Source organism: Dasypus novemcinctus, chromosome 2 (assembly GCF_030445035.2).
Source record: "Dasypus novemcinctus isolate mDasNov1 chromosome 2, mDasNov1.1.hap2, whole genome shotgun sequence".
In the NCBI taxonomy this organism is placed as follows: domain Eukaryota; kingdom Metazoa; phylum Chordata; class Mammalia; order Cingulata; family Dasypodidae; genus Dasypus; species Dasypus novemcinctus.
The window spans coordinates 80,540,866-80,560,664 of record NC_080674.1 but is presented as its reverse complement, the minus strand read 5'-3'; the positions used below and the strand labels follow the sequence as shown (position 1 = coordinate 80,560,664).

Genomic DNA, 19,799 nt, shown 5'->3' with positions numbered 1-19,799 from the left:
GACAGGAAAGGACATCCCAAGTGGAAGAAAAATCTGGGCAAATGCCAAACTTCGTAAAGCCCAGGAAAGAGATGAGACTGACTGCCTGTGGGAGCCACCCAGCAGAGCACCTTGCTTAATGAGTTTAACACTAAAGTTGGCATTTAATGCCTGGAATATTTTTAGTCAATATAGGTAGAGAAAATGCAAGAAAAATTTCCCTTAGTATTAAAGTATTGAGGGGAGTGGGTGTAGCTCAGTGGTTGAGTGCTTGCTTCCTATGTACAAGGTCCCAGGCTCAATCCCCCATACCTCCTAAAAAAATATATATATATATATATATATATATATATATGTATGTATGTGTATACGTATATGTATGTATGTAATGTGATATTTTCATAGACTAGTTGGGAGAATACAAATAAGTATAAGAAAATTTAAATCACTCATAATCCCACTACTTAAGAGATAAACGCTATTAACATTTTTCGTGTAGATCTTTCTCGAACATCTTGTATACATACAGAAGAACAAACTGACAAAAACAAAATGAATCAACAATCAATGACAAATATTTTATTTTCTATGGTACTATTATATTGTTATATCTGTTCAATGGAATACTTCAAATAATAAAATCAGTTGATTAAATAAAACAAAGTACTTCCACACAATGGAATACTATGAATCTGTTACGCATGATTCTAGATGTAGATTTTCTATATGTATTCCATCTTAGAAGGAATCCCATCACATATTATTAGGTGAATAAAGCAGATAACAAAACATGATTTTGGTATAAGCAATTTATTGACATTATTTTCATTTTTCAACAACAGCATATCAGAAAAATCAAGGATATATACATTTTAAATTATGGGATGGGCACTTTCCCATTAAAAAATTCTTCAAAAACATAATTTTTATTGGTTACACAAATTACCAACAATGTGCAACAATTTATTTAATCATTTGTTGTTTTTCAATTTTTCATTTTTGGAATATTCTCTATTAGTGGATAAAGGCTTTACTTCACTATGAAGGATCTCCCTGTAATTAAATTCCAAAACTCCATTGTTGACTTTGGATGCTTTGAATTCTTGATTGAGCAGTAACTAAGAATTATTTCTATCTTTTTAATAATTTCATTCGCTACACAGAGCACAATTCAATATTTTGCCATATTTGTCATACAACAATAAAGTCTCTCACCAGTTAATTTTGCATGCAGGCAGAATTAACTTTAGTATGTAAAACAACCACAAAGACTTTGATGATGTTCAGCTGAGTTATTTATACATTTATGCAAAAAAAAATTTTGTTAATATAATTTTCAGCTACTTATCTGAACATTACAAAGAAAGACAATGAGAGCATTCAGGTTGCCAGGACAGAGCTACCTGTCCCCTCCTTGCACCTGTACCTAGGGACTCCTGGGGCTATTGCATAGAAGTGAACTAATTTAACCACATAATCATGAGTTAAAGGGATTCTCAAGGTGTTTTTAGTTCAGCCAGTAGCCTGACCTGATTCACGCCACATCCAACATAGGCTCTTTGTCCTAATATTCCAGAATTCCAGATATTCTATGCTTACTAAGCTGAAAAGTTTACACATTTTCCCTTTTTTCACATATTCTTCCTTAGGCAAAACCAACTTGTTTATTTGGGGCCAGAAGATAATTTCTTTGTGGCCCTTTGTTTCAGAAATACCCATGAGAACTAGAAGAACAAATTAAAAACAAAAAAAAACCCCACATCTGAGCAGCTACCTTAAAATAATCCATTATATTCATGAAGACAATTTTCCTTTTCCACCCTCTCCTTTTGCCTGCTTTTGTGTCAGTATTCTTACATGTGCCTATCTTTCAGTTTCTGGCTTTTTATCTTGTTCTTGAACCTACATATGTGTACCTTTCTTGGCAATTCACTCACTTTTTACAGGTTACCTACTATGTGGCAGGTGTTAGGCTAAATTCGGGGAATTCAAGAAACCATCCAGGATAGAGGCCTCAGCCAAGGCAGAGCCCACCTGCGGACCAGCAACGTAGGGGAGGACGCCTTGCAGTGCATCCTTTCCAAAGAGTTTGAAACAGCTGAGACACTTTCAAATTCAGAAGTTCATATGCATCTGGAGCATAGAAAGCTAAAGAATGAGAATGCATAGTACAAACAGGAACTCTGAGGGGTCTTTATGAAGACTGTAAATTACACAGCCCATTTCAGTCGGTTCAAAAACAGAGACCACTGCCAGTGTCCATCGCTTAATGTTCCAGAAAAAGCTTCATAAGTTTGAGTTCACCAGTTCAGCCAACCTTTGCCCAGAGACTGCCGAGGAGTCCAAGGCTCTGATCCCAAGCCTGGAGAGGCTGTCTGAAGATAAGAAGCTGAAGAAGATTCTTTTTCTTTTTAAGATTTATTTTTTCTTATTCCATCCGTCCCCCCCAACCCTCCCCCCCCCCCCCCCCCCCCCCCCCCCGGCATGGCTCCCTCATCTGTCTGCTCTAAGAGGCACCGGGAACCAAACCTGGGACCTCCCGTGTGGGAGACGGGCATCCAACTGCTTTAGTCACATCTGCTCCCTACAACAGATCCTTGATGATATCCAGACAAAGGTTATCTTACAATATTAATCTCCAAACCTCACTGCAGCTGGGGGGACAAAATCCCCAGCACAGGGGCTGGGGCAGAAACTCTATTTCACAAAAAACATGGACTTCCTATAGCTAAAATGACTCAGCTTGGTCCTGGTTTTGCTGCCATCTCAAACTAGACTCTTGGACGCTGGTGCCCTTGTAGGGGCCTTGCAGTGGCTGCATGTGGCTTTCTGGGCCTGATAAACCTTCTCCAGCGTCTGGGAAGCCACAGGTGGGACGACTGGACTATAAGCTACAATATTGACTACCTCATATCATGGTATTTAACCCTTGCATGTTTTCTTTTCATTTTTATTTTTAATTTAGAAAATATTTTATGAGTTTCTGTAATCAAACTCATGTTCCTACATTATTTTTGTATTTTGTGTTTTAATTTCAGAGTGTTTATGGTTTTGAAACCAGGCTAGCACATATAAAACAGTTCTGGGGAAAAGAACAGTCTTTCATAGATACAAAAGGAAAATTTAAACCAGACCAGCATATTTACAATTCGTAAGGAAATTCTTAAAGGAAGTATGACTGTTAGTGAATGTGGGAGTACCTTGGCTCCACTGGCCAAACCCAGGAGCCAGAGAAGGAGCTCCTCATGGAAAGCAGGTCCACCTGAAGATAACAGTGCTATTGTAGAGCCCAGAGCCTTGTGGTTAGGCAGGTACTTTCCCAATCTTGAACTGTCTGATAGAATGTGAATTTCGAGTAAGGGATACTGAAACACTCATTTAGTTACCTCAAATTAAGATTTTTCCATCAGAGGCCAGACTTTGTAGGTCTGAACACTTAGAAGTCTCTTCCTCTTCCTCTACAGCAGGAGTTCTTAACCTTCTTTGTTCCACGGACCACTTTGCCAGTCAGTGAAACCCACAGACCCCTTATTAAGTCCACACTATACTGTGTATTATTTAATAAATATATCACACCCACACCAACACGTCCTCACAAGAATAATTTTTTTTTTTCATTTCAGTTCAAGTTCATGGACCTCTTGTTAAGAACCCCTGCTCTAGAGGGTATCCAGCCCTAACTCTGGGTTTGCTAGTTAGTAGCAGGTCTTCTTCAATGGGGTGTTTTGGAAGGACAGGGTCTGTCCTTTCCTGAGCCATTACAGGTGAAGGCACTTGCTCTGAGGCTAATTGGATGAAACTCTGAGAGCTTTACATTCTAGCTTGGATTTTTCTGAAGGGAAATAGAAATGTGTTCTTCACAATTTGGGGCATTTTCTTTGGAGAACTTGCTAACCGTATATGAATTTATTATCCAAGGAAAAGATTGGAGAAAAAAAACACAGTTTGGCTCTAAAAATCATGGTACTTTTTTTTTTTTTTTTAAAGATTTATTTATTTACTTAATTTCCCCCCCTCCCCTGGTTGTCTGTTCTTGGTGTCTATTTGCTGCGTCTTGTTTCTTTGTCCGCTTCTGTTGTCGTCATCGGCACGGGAAGTGTGGGCGGCGCCATTCCTGGGCAGGCTGCTCTTTCTTTTCACGCTGGGCGGCTCTCCTTACGGGGCGCACTCCTTGCGCGTGGGGCTCCCCCACGCGGGGGACACCCTTGCGTGGCACGGCACTCCTTGCGCGCATCAGCACTGCGCGTGGCCAGTTCCACACGGGTCAAGGAGGCCCGGGGTTTGAACCGCGGACCTCCCATATGGTAGATGGACGCCCTAACCACTGGGCTAAAGTCCGTTTCCCAAAATCATGGTACTTTTATGACAGCTACTGGCTAAGGCAAAAATAAAATATTCTTTTCATAAATTCTTGCTTTTTCTGAAATAGCATGGTTCCTGAGTTACCAATATTCTTGACCAATGTTTAGAAGAAATAATCTATCTTTTTCCCCTTGGGCAACTTCACTTGTTGATGCCGCCATTCTCGATTTTAAAAATAGGACCTACTTACCTATCCCAAAGAATTTTTGAGATTTAATTAGAAAATTATTTTAGAGAGCCCAGTGGTGTCTGATACATGCTATGCTTTAGTTAAAGTTATCTCTTGCTAGTATCTCAGTCAGATGAACAAGTATATAAAGATTTTAAGTCAGGTTGCTTCTCTAAATAGATTACTGCAAGAATTTGGTAATATGGCAACTGATACTGGTATCAGACTATGGAGACCAGGTTATGGAGACCAAACCAAGGAGAAAAAAAAAAGAAACCATCAAGGATAGGGATTGGCAATCTTTTCTATAAAGGGCCAAATAGTAAACGTTTTAGGCTTTAGGGGCTATATAGTCTCTGTTACAACTACTCAGCTCTGCTGTCAGAGCACAAAAGCAACCATAGATGATCATTTTAAAAATGGGTGTGGCTGTGTTTCAATGAAATTTTATATACAGAAATGGGTGGCAGATCTCTGATCAAGGAGATCACTGATACTTCTAAAGCAAACTAGAAAATATACAGCCTCAGTCTAAATGTGATAAGTGAGCTATATAAGCAGTATTAACAACTTGCTATTTGAACACAGCATAGGAAATCATTCATTTTACCTGAGGTCTCTGCAAGTTTTCATTTAGGAGGTGATTTTTAGAATATAAAGGATTCAATGAGGAGGAAATATTTCATTAAGAATATTCCAAGCAGTGTGAACAAAGGATATGGGCATGAAAGAACATGTCATGCCTGAGAAGTCTGAGTGCTCCTTTTGTGGCTAAAGTGCAGTGTATTTACAGGAAGGTGTGGAGGAAAGGTATGCTGCAGCTGGACTGAAAAGCTCTTTGGCTACGCTCTGGGAACTGGATTTTAGCTTGTGAACAAAGATGGGATACAACAAACTCTGCTTTTTTATTTTTATTTTTTTTTAAGATTTCTGTATGGAGTTTTCCATTTTTAATATTTGGTTAAACAAAATACATCCTTTGTAAACAAACCTAGCACAGGGCCATCAAAAAAAAAGGAATAAAAGCAAGTAAAACAAAAGGCCTACGGATATCCCTTACTGGGCATCAGGATCAGGCCTGCCCCCTTCCTTAAAGGTAGGACTTTTTGCCCTTGGGTATTGGCATGGGTCCTTGTTCCTAAGTATCAGAATTGGATATGAACAGAGAAACCAGCCCTGAAATGTTTACGCGTCTTTGCATATCCCATTGGCTCATGGACTCCAAGTGCATGCACTTTAAAAGCCAAGGAGATTTGTGGAGGGGTTTCCTCTACCCAAGAAGTGGGTACTGACAGTGCCAATGGACCCAAGGTCCTGCTTATGACAATCAGCAAGGTTGGCTGTATCTTCTGACTGATGGTTGGAATGTCATTGTGCAGGGGTAAGGAGCTCCCCATGGCGCAAAGCAAGTCTGGTATAGAAAATGGTGTGGGAGAGATTGTGGCCAGTTGCTGGGGAGGGAGTAATGCAGCAGCCGCTCAGTGGTCTCTGTTACTCAGCATAAAAACCAGCGTTACTGGATTGAAGAAACACGTGCAGAAAAAGTGTTGATGTAAACATGCCCTCCAGTTACCGTGGGAAGAAAGCCTCAGCTTCATCCCATTAAGCTTAGGCTTGCCATGCAAGCCCTGGGCTGGCTTTGCTGCTGGAGAGAAGTCTGGCCAGGGGGGGCAGCTCTCAGATCTGGCAGGACTGTTGATCTGTAAGGGCTAGCCAGGGAACCGCTGCCTGCCCACGGCCCTAGAGGCAACCACAGCCACTCTGGTAACACGTAGTGTGGTATGATATTTATTTCCTCCCCTTTTCTTTTGTTTTCCAAAGTTACAGGAGAAATGTGACCCACAACTATTCAAGAGAAGTAGAGGGCAGGTCAATTCTCAGTTAATTTGTAAAGGAAATTCCCGAAGGATGACAAACCCAGGTCCTATAATATAATGCACAGAACCATCCAACTGGAGCGCTATGCTTCCTGTCACTATTTGACTCAGAGCCTCCAAGCTAGGGCTTTGGACTGATTCTAACTGCTCTTAGCTCACCTTCACAATACTTTCTTCACCAAATTCAGTCTCAATCAAGTGGAATTTGATCTTGGAGACAGACTTAATTTCTTTTCTGATTTTGCCAGAGGGGGTCAATTGGGAAAACTACCCTTTTGCCGAGCCTTTTGTCTCTGAGCATTCTAAATCAATGAGGTGAAATGGTAGGAATAAAATGTAGTGACAGCTATTGAAAACGAGCCACCCAATGTCCTCTTAGCTATCTCTCACCTGTCCTGCTAGAATGTTGCTGGACTGAATCATGTGGCTGAGAATATTAGAGAGCTTTTCATTATAAAACTCCTAGGATGGCCATAAAGAACTCTTCAAAATGAGGGGTGAAGATGGCAATGAGGGCTGGAGACGGCATGCTGTACCACTGAGGGGCTTTGGACTTGTATGCCCTGGATCCTTCAAGCCAGTGACATAGGCTTTGTGAGTTCTGTCTTCAGACCCACTGATTGGACAGGAAAGAGCAAGTGGAGGCAGCATCTCCAGGTGAGTCTGAAACAGCAGTGACTGGTTAACTCCCGAGAACCCTTTGTCAAGTCCTCACAAGAAAGGGGGAAATAAGCTAAGATCCATCTTTCTTTCTCCTCTCTCTTAAATAAAACCAAGGGTCTTCTATTGCTTGCCCTAAAACACAGAGCTCCTACCTTTCTTCCCCACGAAAAAATAAGCTGGTGGGGGTTCTTTTACCAGTTTCTACATCTGTCCTATTGCACTGCCAAATCTGCAGAGGGAGCCTGACAATATATTTGGGGTAGTGGTAAGGCCACAGCACACCACAGAGCTTGAAGGGGTGCGTTGAGCAGGAAGTTGGGTAGAACTGTGTGACACATCCATCCTCCAACTCATCTGCCTCTTCTGGTACCACTAAGAGAAGTTCACGGTTCTTTCCTCACAAATGACGTTTAGAACTTTCCCGAGGTCGCTCCGGCCTCCAATCCACTCAGGCATCTTGAGTTTGGAGTCTGGGTTGTGGTAGGCACCTCTGCTCTCTCAATGCAGATCCAGTGCTACCTTTGAGAAGCAACTTCAGTGGACTCCAGCACAGGCTGGAGAGCAGATTCACAATAAAGCCAAGACATTAGAGAGAGCAATACACTGACGTCCCTGCCTTGTCCACCAAACAGCTTCACAGCCTTCGGTCTGAAGTGCTGCCATGATGATGTTCCTATAGCAGTTCTCATTTCCCAACACGCTCTTCTCGTGGGGTGTCACCATGGTCTTTGAAGACAACTTCTGAAAAATCTCTTGCAGAGCTTCCTGGGTGAAGGCGTGGCTGTCCTGGAAGACGTTATTGAGGGCATGGAGGGCGGGGGAAAGCTCCCTGCCCTGTTTCTCTTGATAGATCTGAGGGGGTGCGGCCTGGGGCAGCTCCAATGATTCAGACTTGGCCTTGTCTCCTTTCCATGACACACAATTCACGTGTTTTCCTTCAGGTTCCAGAGAGGGCTAAAAACACCCACCCTTCCTCCTGAGGAAGGATGTAATCTTAACCTTCTCCTGGGGGCCTGAGGTCCGCCTTACTCTCTCGTGTCCTTGATTTATGCTTTGTCACTGGGAGAAAAGGTTGTAATCCAAAGGGGGAAAAATCTGCCTTTTCTTTCCTCTCACTAGAAAAAAAGAACTTTTGGACTAGTTTATTTTGCTACCATTGCTGAAGTGCAATTTTTTCCCCAAAATCATACAAAATCTAAGACCTTGTTTCCTTTTCCCCACTCTCCCCTCTCACCACCACCCCCCCCCCCACTCCCCGCTCCCCAAGACACGACTTTCTTGCTGCATTTTCCTTTGCAAATGCCAAGCAGACCTTAATGCAGAGGACTGAACAGAAAGAACCACTTACACCGCTCCTTGTCTTCCAATTCTTTCCTACCACAACGCCACTGACTGAGGAGACAAGGCCCAGGTGGTGGATAAACCGCAAGACGCGCGCAGCTCCGAGAGCAGGCCTGGGCGGGCTCGCCAGGGGCCTCACCCCCTCACCACTGGCCCTGCCCACAACGGTCCAGGCAGCCCAGGCGCGGGGCGGTCGCGGAGGGCCAGGCTGGCCCCTGCGCGAGGGAAGGTCCCCTCTTGGGGTGAATCAGCTCAATCCGCGTCGCCCTCCGAGCCCGGGCGTGGGGATACAGGCCCACTCTGCACGGGGTCCCCACCCAAGGCTCCCCCTTGTCACCTGAACGCCAGCCTGTACGGCCTCCTGCGGCTCCCTGCCACTTCTGCTGGGAAAGCTTGCAGGTGCACCTGGATCAAGAGCTGGGCAGCTCCGCAGGGGCTGGACTTCAATTCCGTTTTAAAAGGTAATTCTGGACCCTGAGGATCAGTATGGTGGATTCAGGGCTCTGTCCTCCAGCAGAAGCTTTGAACAACCAGCAAGAACTGGCAGAAACATCTTTCTCAAAGCTCCAGAGAACAGTCAACAGTAAAGTAAACTGGTTGAGTGCGGAATCAGGAAAAGGCTATGTAAAAGAGGTAGGCTCTTGTGGTGCCACGGCTGGCCCTTTCCCTACCCTCAGTAGCTCACTGCAGTGCCAGCCTACACTCACAGTGTGGATCCATGGTCCTAGTACCAGAGGGAGAAGAGTAACACTAGTGTGCATACTAAGAGTCTGCCTGTTTGGCCTAATCTGCCTGGTACTGACTTAAAGAACTTGCCCTGTGTGTAGAAGGCCACGGCACAGAGCTCTCCTACAGATTGCTGTGGGAGAGTATTCAAGTCATGCTGCCTGGGGCAAAGGATTGCTGGCTAGAGGTCCAGTTTTCATCAAAAGATTATAAAACATTCAAAGAAACAAGAACTGATGATTGAGACAAAGGAGACGATTGAAACCATCAATGAGGAGGACTAACCTGAGACATGCCAGATAAAGACCTTCAGAAAATAGTCCTAGAGAAGCAGATGTGGCTCAAGTGGTTGAGCTCCCACCTACCACATGGGAGGTCCGGGTTCAGTTCCCTATGCCTCCTAAAGAAAATAAGCAAGACAGTAAGCTGACACAACAGGTTGATGATACAACAAGAGTTACAAGGAGGAAAACATAATGAGAGACCCAACAAAGCAGGGAGCAGTGGTGACTCAAGAGATTGGGCATCTCCCTCCCATATGGGAGGTCCTGGGTTCAGTTCCCAGTGCCTCCTAAAAAAGATGAGCTTTCAACAAAACAGACACAGCAAATGCAAACAACAGGGGTGTAGGGAGATATAAATAAACTAAATCTTAAAAAAAAATAGTTCTAAATATGCTCAAAGAGTTAAAGGAAAACATGGACAAAAAACTAAAGGAAATCAGAAAAATGGTAGATGAACCCAAAGAGAATATTGAGAGAAATGGAATATATGGAAAGGAAACAAACAGACCTGAAGACCACAGTAACAGAAACTAAAAATTCCCTAGAGGGATTCAAGAGCATATTGGAACTGGCCAAAGAAATAATTAGTAAACTTGAAGATAAGGTGATTGAAATTGTCCAGAATGTGTTGCAGAAAGAAGTAAGAATAAAGAGAAGTGAGCAGAGCCTGAGGAACCTGCGGGACACCATCAAGTGTACCATTATTTGCATTGTAGGAATGCCAGAGGAGAAGAAAGAGAGAAAGGGGTAGAGATAATATTTTAAAATATGGCTGAAAAATTGCCAAATTTATCAAAAGACATGAATATACACATCCAAGATGTTCGATGAACTCCAAACAGGATAATCCCAAATAGACCCACACCATGTATGTTATAATCAAACTTTCAAAAACGAGAGTTAAAGAGAGAGTTCTGAAATTTCCAAGAGAGAAGCAATGTGTCATGAACAAGGGAGACTCAATAAGATTAAGTGTTGATTTCTCACCAGAAACCATGGAGGCAAGAAGCCAGGGGGATAACATACTTAAAGTGTTGAAAGCAAAAAATTGCCAACCAAGAATTCAATATCTGGCAAAACTATCTTTCAAAACTGGGGAGAGAGTAAGACATTCCCGGATAAACAAAAGCTAAGGGAGCTCAGCATCACTAGGTTGGCCTTACAGGAGATATTAAAGAAGAGTTTTGCAGGTTGGAAGAAAAGACCAATAGACAATAGGTCAAAGCTGTATGAAGAAAGAAAGATCTCTGATAAGGGTAATGACAGAGACAAATACAAATGCCAATACTATTGTATTTTTGTTTTTTAACTCCACTTTCTACTTCTTATAGGATTTAAAAGACAAACGCATAGAATGTAATGATAAATCAATGGTTTTAGGCTCATAAATTATAAACATGTAATTTGTGATAACAACCATATAAAGGTGGGGAGACAGGACTATGGGAACATAGTTTGTGTACACTATTGAAGTTAGTTTGGTACCAGAGCAAACAAGATCATTATGCCTTATGGATATTAAATTTAAGCCCGTTAGTAATTACAAAGAAAATGTTGGAAAATATGCAAGCTCATGGAGACAGAAAGTAGAATTTAGATTGCCAGGGGCAGAGGGAAAGGCGAATGCAGAACAATGTGTAATGGGTATAAGATGTCTGTATGATGAGATGGGAAAGTTTTGTAATAGAAGGTGGTGAGGGTACTGCAATATTGTTAATGCGATTAATCCTGTTGAATGTTATGCTTGGGAGTGGTTGAGATGGGAAAGTTTATGTAGTATATATATAGATCCCCACAATTTAAAAAAGAAAGAGCATCTGAAGAGACAATGACAAAATTATATGCAATCATGATCCCGTGTGGGATCTAATAAGAGAGGAGAAAAGGCTCACAGGGATATTATTGGGATGAATGAAAAATTGGAGTATAGATTGTAAGCTTTATAGCAATGTTAAATTTCTTGAACTTGAAAACTGCACTTAAGGTGGTACATAAGTGAATAACCGTGTTCTTAAGAAATGCACAGGGGAGGCAGATGTGGCTCAGTTGAGCACCTGCTTCCTACGAAAGGTCCTAGGTTTGGTTCTTGGTGCCTCCTAAAAACAAACAAAAAACAAACAACAAACTAATAAACCAACTCAGGGAAGCTTAGGTGGCTCAGTTTCCCACATGCAAGGTCCCAGGTTCAATCTCCAGCCCTGATACCTAAAAAAAAAAAAAGTGTACATGGTATATTAAGTGTTCTGAACACTCAAGTGTTCAGAAAATGGAGTGATACTACACGGATAGATGGATAGATAGAATGATATGGCAAATGTAGCAACATATTAACATTGGTGGATCTGGGTATCTGGGGGTAGGTAGGAGTATGTTGGAGTTCTCTGTTTGAGATTTGTATTATTTTTATAATTGCCCTGTTTGAAAGTATTTCAAATTTTTAAAAAATCTGTAATTCTGGGGGTTCACACCACATGGGGGTATTTTGGAGTAGGAGAGAGTAGAGGCAGGAAAACAAATTATAAACTCATTTCTGTTATCCATGAGAAATGACTAGGGCTGGAATTGAGGCAATGGCTATGGGTTACAGAGGAGAGACTTTTGGAGGATGGCTTGACAGTTCATAACGACTGAATGATTTTTGGTTCCAAATTCTGGGTTGTTCAATTGGTTGGATGATGTGCCATTTATTTTGCTCTCAGCTTTGCTCTCAGGCCCATTCCCTGCCTCCTCCTCCTGCTCTGCATTTCAAGGAGCTGACCCCTGCAAACTACATTTCTCAGCTCCTTTGCCAACCAGCTTTATTTAGGAACAGTTCATGGTCCCAACTCCTACGGGGTGGCCTTGGCTCTTGGATGCTATAACATCACCTCCTCTCTTTTTGCTTCAGCCCTTGCTAATCTCTGGGTTGCCTCACTTTCCGCTGTTTATTCTTTCAGCTTTTCAAGCACCTTTGTAAATAGTTCTTCCTATTAAATTCCTTCCATTGAACTACCTAGTATAGGTTCTATTTTCCTGACCAGACCTGGCTGATAAGAGTATAGTAGACTTAAAAGAGTTGGGCTGTGGAGATTACGGTAGGCAAGGAAGCTAAATCCATTTTTAATATGTTTGATATAAGGTGACTGTTGCACCTGTAACAGTTTCACTCTTGCTGCCTCTAGTTCATTCTTCACAAAACTAGTTAGGGGTGGTTGGTTTTTTTAACTTAAGTAGATCATATCCTTCCCTGTTTAAAACCTCCCAATGGCTTACCATTGTACCAAGAATAAAGATTAAACTCCTTATGTTGGTAGATAAGTACTACCTGAGGTCCCCCCTCATTCGCCCTGCCCAGCCACACTGAAAGGCTCGCTCTTCTTCAAAGTCACCACATTAATTTCAGCCTCAAGGCCTTTGAACTCGCTGCTTTTTCTGCTGGGGATGCTCTTTCCTTAGATCTTTCCATATTGTCTCCTCATCATGAAGGTCACTGCTTTTGTGCCTACTCTTCAAAGGTACTATTCATCTCCTTATTCTGGTTTGTTGCACATATCTCTCTGTGAAATTATTTCTACTTCTTCAAAGTTTGAGGTAGAAGAACTTTGTCTTATTCACCATTGTATTAGCAGCACTTGGTACAGGATCTGGCTTTATAGTAAGGGCAGAATAAATACTTGTTGATAAATGAATCTTTATTTTTACATTTACAAAGAATTGTAAAGGAGAGAGGTGCTTTGTATATTTTATTTTTATTACTTTACTTATTTGTATTATTTTACCTCCATGCTTCCTCTTCCTGAAATGCCCAGCCCTTCCCATCTTCACTATTCATCTTTCAAAACAGTTGGAGTCATTTCCTCTATGAACCTTTCTCTCCCTACTCCATTCTGAGAATTGGCTGCTCCCATTTGCATTGCATTGTACCCACACAAGAGTGAAATTTTATACATTTATTTAATATTTGTTTCCTTCTCCTAGGTAGTAACTTCCTAGAGGAAAATAGAGACCATCTCTGTAGCTTTAGTATTTATACTAGTGCCTGGGATACAGTCAGCATATGCCTGGAATGAATGAAGTGACTGATACAGTTGTGTGTGTGTTTTTTAAAAATATGCTTTATTTTTATTTTCTTAGGAAGTACTGGGGATTGAACTCATAAGTGGGAAGCAGGTGCTCAACTACTGAGCTATAACTGTTCCCCGCTGATACAGTTCTTAAGGGTAGGTTTTCCAGTCTCACATTTCTATTTGTTTCCAAACACCCTGGATCACTGGGAATAAAAAATGCTTCCACATATGGGGATGACAATACCAGCCTCACAGTGTTGTGTGGAGAAGATTGAGATAATGGAATTGAGGCAGGTTAGTATAGGAAAAGGGAAGATTTGAGTCACAACTGAAAACCAGGCAGACAGCATGGCTGACAGACAACGCGGCTGTGAGAACCCTCCTGGAAACCTCCTGAGGGATCCCGCGAGACCCTGGGATGAGAATCTCATTTGTAATGAGCATCCCATTCTGGGTCAAGGGAAAGCCACAGGCACCCTCAAAAGGTGTCATCACTGGCCGTCCGAAAAATGGCAGGTGGGGCAACCAATCAGAACAGCAAACAGCTGGGGCACCAGGCCAACATTATTAAGGGGGAGGAAGAAAAACTTTAAAAAGCCCTGACCTGGGGACCCAGGAGCACCACTCACTCTGCAGTATGCCCGCGGTGCATGTCTCAGGCAGTGTACTTTTCTTGTTTCTTAATAAACTCTTTACTACCTTGCCTACCCTATGGCACGTCCTTAAATTCTTTTATGCGACATAAGCCAAGATCCTAGAAGCCCAAAAATCCAGAGCCATCTAATAAAATGAAACCTCTTTGGAAATTATAATACAAATAATATCCTTGTTTTTATATTAAGGGGAGAGGGCTTCTTTCATTGACAAAGATGCATCATGTTATACTCTTCAGTTTTACCCAAGAATTGTCTATGAGAAACATAGACATAAGATTTCCAGATTTTCAGGATAATTTGGGAAGAAAATTGTCCCAACTGTTCTGAGTCTGGCAAGGGGCTGTGTAATATGATCGTTTCTTACAGAACTGAGTGTGAATACGTCAAACCAAAGAAAGGCTCGGACAAGCCCAGCTTGGTGAGTAATGGACATTTCTTTAGGGGGCTTACGTGGGATCCCTCTCCTCAGCAGTGGGAGGAGAGACAGCATTTTCCCAGCTGGATCGTCCGCACTTGCTGCACAATGAGAGGGGTCTTTATAACGTATATCTATGTGCAGATGGGGAAGGCATGTGAGGGGCAGGATGACTTCTAAAGGATGCGGCGTTACAAGGTTTACTGATCAGTTACAAGTTTCCTACCAGTTTCTGAGGCTTGCTTTTTAACGAGATAGGAATGGTACCTTGCTGCAACTGGAAGGGGAAAGAACTGAAAGGGTTGGGGGAGAAAATGCAGTCATACATGCCACAATCTACCTGATCCCACAGCTCTTACAATCTGCCTGCCACCTCTCCTGCATGAAGCCCTGAGCGTGGAATGGGTGTTTATAAACGGTGGTAATGTGATAAAAGGCCATAGCTACAAAATAAGCAGCAAGACAAGCAATTATAGGAGTTGGTGAGCTTTGGGAGTTGCCACCCTGAAGGACGGCTCTTATTTGCACTCTTTAGCCAGTGACTCCAATTTGTCAAAGGAAAGAGAAGGATATTCCAGAGGAGAATGGAGCTGCTAGATACTGGCCTGCATCCTTAGACCCAACAGTCCGACTGATTATGGGTTATTGCCACAGTGGCAGCCCAGTCAAAGAAGACATTCGATGAAGTGTGTGAATCAGGAAGAGAAGCCTAAGGGCGCAAGAACAAATGTTTGGTAGGTACCTCAAGGGGGAGATGAGTAGAAAAACAGTGGAACTTTCTTCCATAGGCTCTAGGATATTTACTGACAGCAAGCAGGATCCAGGCTTACAATACCACACACATTGACCCTCCATAGGAGCAGACCGTGATACCAATTGTATTTCTTTAGTTCCTACCCACATCACTTTGGAATTATTGCCTGGTTGGCATTTCTTTCATGTAGCTGACCTACTGTAGTAGCGTCAATCCTTGAGAGAAGAGGAAGATTGGCTCCTGTGTACCACCAACCTGTTGCATAACACCTTCCAGCACCATGAAACAGAGCCAGTCTGGAGGTAATGACCACTGTGAGGCTAAAGAGACTGAGTCATTACTGACTGGCCAAGCCACAGGAGCATTCAGCAGCAGCATGATTCCATCCACTGTGGGAGACTGCCCAGGGGATGTAGTAGATACCTTTATTGTTTTAGGGACCATACTAACCACTGGCTAGGCCAATAACTTAAGTGCAGTAGTTGGGACCTGGTCTAAATTCATGAAACTATTTGCCAGTCCTTAAGGGTAACTTTGTGTACATGCCCACTGCAGTAAGGCCCCCAAAGCAGTCAGATCTGTGAATAGGCCTCACAATCTTGTATAATATGAGCCAGGCCAGAATGTTTTGTGGGGATGCCTAGTGCCTTCGTCAGGTGCCACCACCTTTTTGTGTAGCCGTAGGGTTGCTTCTTCTGCACCTTTAGAGCTGGCTTGTGGGAAAGAGTTGCACCTGTTCTATGTTGCAGTTGTTCCCTATTATTGTAGATGATGTTGCAGTTCTGATAACAAACAGCTGCTCAGTAGTTTCCAATAAAAATGTGGTGGAAACTAGGGTCGAGCCTCTCAGTTCCAGAAGCTGTGAGTCCCCTGGTCCCAGCTTTATCTCCTCTCTTGTGTGTCTCTGTCTGTCTTTTATTTCTTTAAATTCTGTGTCATACAGGTACTTAAAAATTCTAGGTTGCTATTAGGTTATACACAGTAAATCATCTCAGGATTTAGAAATAACAATTAGAGATGAGTGCCCAGGAATAGATGTGACTGCTGCCAGAATTTACAGCCTAGGCCCTACTTTCTTTATGAGTATTTTGGATAAAGTGCTTTCTAGAGATATTAACTACAGATTATAGTAGAAGTTTCATTTTATTTTACGTTTATACTTTTATCAAGATCATGTTAATCAACAGGAAAACCAAACATACAGACTTGCTTTGATTCTCCTTTGAAGTTGTTTTGTTGGAAGAGATTGTTGATGGGGGAGGAGTGGGGTGAGGGTGGTGGGGGGTATATGGGGACCTCATATTTTTTGAATATAACATTTAAAAGAAAATGAAAAAAATAAAAGTTTCTTTTAGTTGAAGATGAGCTGACTGCATGCTCTTTTGGAGAAGCATCAGAGCAGAACAGTATAATCAGTAAGGGATTTTGGTTGTTTTTATAACATATCACAGTCTTCTAAGACTAAAACTATAACCAACAATACCACTATGCAGATCAGAATTAGGATACAATCCCTAAATATATATGTAACTTATAAATAACATTTTGCTTACACAGATTTAGCCAACAGAGGATTAGGAAATTCCTTCAATTTTACACTTCCCAAACACTTCTCATGTAATTCATAATATATTCAATGAAGCTAACTATATTTTTAAGGCTCTTGAAAATATTTTACTTCAGATTAAAATGAACAGCTTCCACACTGTTCATTCTAATATGTACGTTATTCATGAATAAACTTCAGCAGTACAGGAAAAAGCTATTTTCCCAATTAAATCTAAGATTCCTTATGGAATCAAGATTATCTTCCCCCACCACCACCTTAATAGGCGGATTGAGGTGGCATCTGACAGGTTTCTCTGTTATGAAGTTACTTTTCGTTATCAATATCAACTCATAGATTTCTACTTACTAATAATGGCTTCTTGGAATCAGCTATTTACCCTGAAATCCATCAGTTTAGAAAATACTTTTATAAACTTCCCATAACCATTCATAACCACAGACTAGTTACTTCACCTTAAGACACATTTCACCTTTATATAAGTTTATTAAATTACAGTCAGCAACAAATGAAATTTTCTTTCCAAGCCCCCTACAAATTTTCGTATCCATTCAGGTCTTGTCCTACATATTCCTGCCCTGAAGAAAACCAGCCATATTATCTAAGGACAAAAACACACTCCCTTAAACAAGCTTATCATAGTTTAGTCAACATTGACTATGAGTTCACGTCTACAAACTTTTTACTTTTCTCCATATCCATGTAAGGCTCATCTTATATCCTTGTTCTGTTCTGTGAAAAACTAGTTATTTCACTTTTAAAACAGAACTACATTATCTTTTTTAACTTAATTTTATTAAACACAAATTTATGATTTTCATCATCTTAAAGATCTAATAAATATAATGCTAATTAACCTAGGAAGATTATATCCAAGTCAGATAAAATCGAAACAATTAGAGATTATGCCAGAAATATTTTTTTCTCTTCCTCCATAGGAGGCTAAAACCTTTTTTCTATAATATTCTAAAATTGTGTACAACCTCGAAAACATACTATCAGGATCTGGAATATATATATATATTTAATTGTTTAATTTGTTTCAATCATAATTTAGAAAAACCTTTCCATAGCTTTCCAGGACTTTTTCTTTACTTACTGAAATTTGGCAATTGGATTATCTACGCTCATCCTAAGGCTGTTAAGAAAATTTAATAGGGAAATTTATAAGACAAGCTATGCAAAACAAGGTTTATTCTGTAATATTTCCTCTGTCCTTATCCTTTATAATTTCCAGGACTAGCTGACAGAGTTAACTAAGTTGAACTCACATCTCCCCATCTTACTGCACCTAGTCCTTCCCTCATAGCTCTCTCAACCGGTTTTTTTCTTCTTTAAGATTTATTTACTTATTTATTTTTCTCCCCTTCTCCCCCCACCCCAGTTGTCTGTTCCCTGTGTTGTTTTGCTGCGACTTCTTTGTCCGCTTCTGTTGTTGTCAGAGGCTCGGGAATCTGTGTTTCTTTTTGTTGCGTCATCTTGTTGTGTCAGTTCTCCACATGTGCGGCACCATTCCTGGGCAGGCTGCACTTTCTTTCGCGCTGGGCGCTCTCCTTACAGGGTGCACTCCTTGCACATGGGGCTCCCCTACGCGGGGACACCCCTGAGTGGCACAGCACTCCTTGCATGCATCAGCACTGCGCATGGGCCAGCTCCACACGGGTCAAGGAGGCTCGGGGTTTGAACTGCAGACCTCCCATGTGGTAGATGGCCCTAACCACTGGGCCAAGTCCGCTTCCCTCTCAACCGGTTTTGAGAGACTTGAATTCAGTCAAGGTTGGGAGAAGGCCCTGGGGTGCAGGGAGGAGCCTAGGAAAAATCTTTTTTCTTCTTCTAATAATTTCTATTTCAGATTTCTATATGACCTTTCATCCTGCTCAGCTTTTCTAATATATGCACTTACTTTATATTTCATTTCATTTCATTTCATTTCATTTATTTATTTATTTATTTTTTTATGGTACCAGGGCCAGGGATTGAACCCTGAACCCAGGACCTTCCTTAGATGGGAAGCTGGCACTCAACCACTGAGCCACGTTGGCTTCCCTGAGTTGGTTTTTTAAAAAATATATTTATTTATTTCTCCCCCTCCCCATCTTTTTTTTTGCTTATTGTCTGCTTTCTGTGTCCATTCGCTCTCTGTTCTTCTGTGTCTGCTTGTGTTCTCTTTCGGTGGCACCAGGAACTGAGCCTGGGACCTACTGGAGTGGGAGAGAGGCACTCTCCCCCTGTCTTCCTAGTCTGCCATCTTCCCGGAAGTCCAGCAGGTGTTATAAGTTTTACTGATCAGTCACGAGTTGGCAATCAATTCCCAGGCTTGCTTTATAACTAGGAATGGAATGTTGCTGTGACTGGAAGTGGAAAACAAAACAAAACAAAAAGTTAAAAAAACGTGGAAGGGTTGGGGGAGAAAATGCAAAGTTAAACTCGCTGTACTAAGACAAGTAAGGATGAAACAGGTTTCACAAAGAAAGGGGAAAATGTGCTACAGACCAGACACTGTGCTCTCTCCAGAGTTTGGCTAATCCCGTGAGGAATGTCTGAGCCTGCATGCACTAGAGATGGAGCAACAAAGCACAAAGTTAAGGGAGGCACTCACTTGGGTGCCCGCCCAAGATGGTCAGTGTGGTTGTACAGCACCCACCTGCCTCTCCCCTTTCTTTGTAAACCCAAGTCCCCCAGCCCTGCCCTGTATCAGTGTCCCAGGCCGGTCAGAGAAGGAAGCCTGCTTCCCAGGTACTGGTGAAGGACCAATTTTCACCTGGGCACTGGAGTAAAGCATCCTAACAGGTGCCCTTTTACTCTGATGCCCTTAACTCCAGTAGCTCCTACTATTTCAAAATGAGAGAGGCAGAGGGCTGGGGTGAAAATGTATGACCCACTCTTTCTGGGAACTACTTTTTCCTTTACTATTCCACTGTATGACTTGGAGACGGAGAGGCGGGACTGTTTACACACTA

At 41.9% G+C, this 19,799-nt stretch overlaps 1 pseudogene; it reads right to left on the bottom strand.

Annotated features, from left to right (window-relative positions):
- Positions 1 to 7,198: 7,198 nt before the first annotated feature.
- Positions 7,199 to 9,411, bottom strand: LOC101445675 (josephin-1 pseudogene; annotated as a pseudogene).
- Positions 9,412 to 19,799: the final 10,388 nt, after the last annotated feature.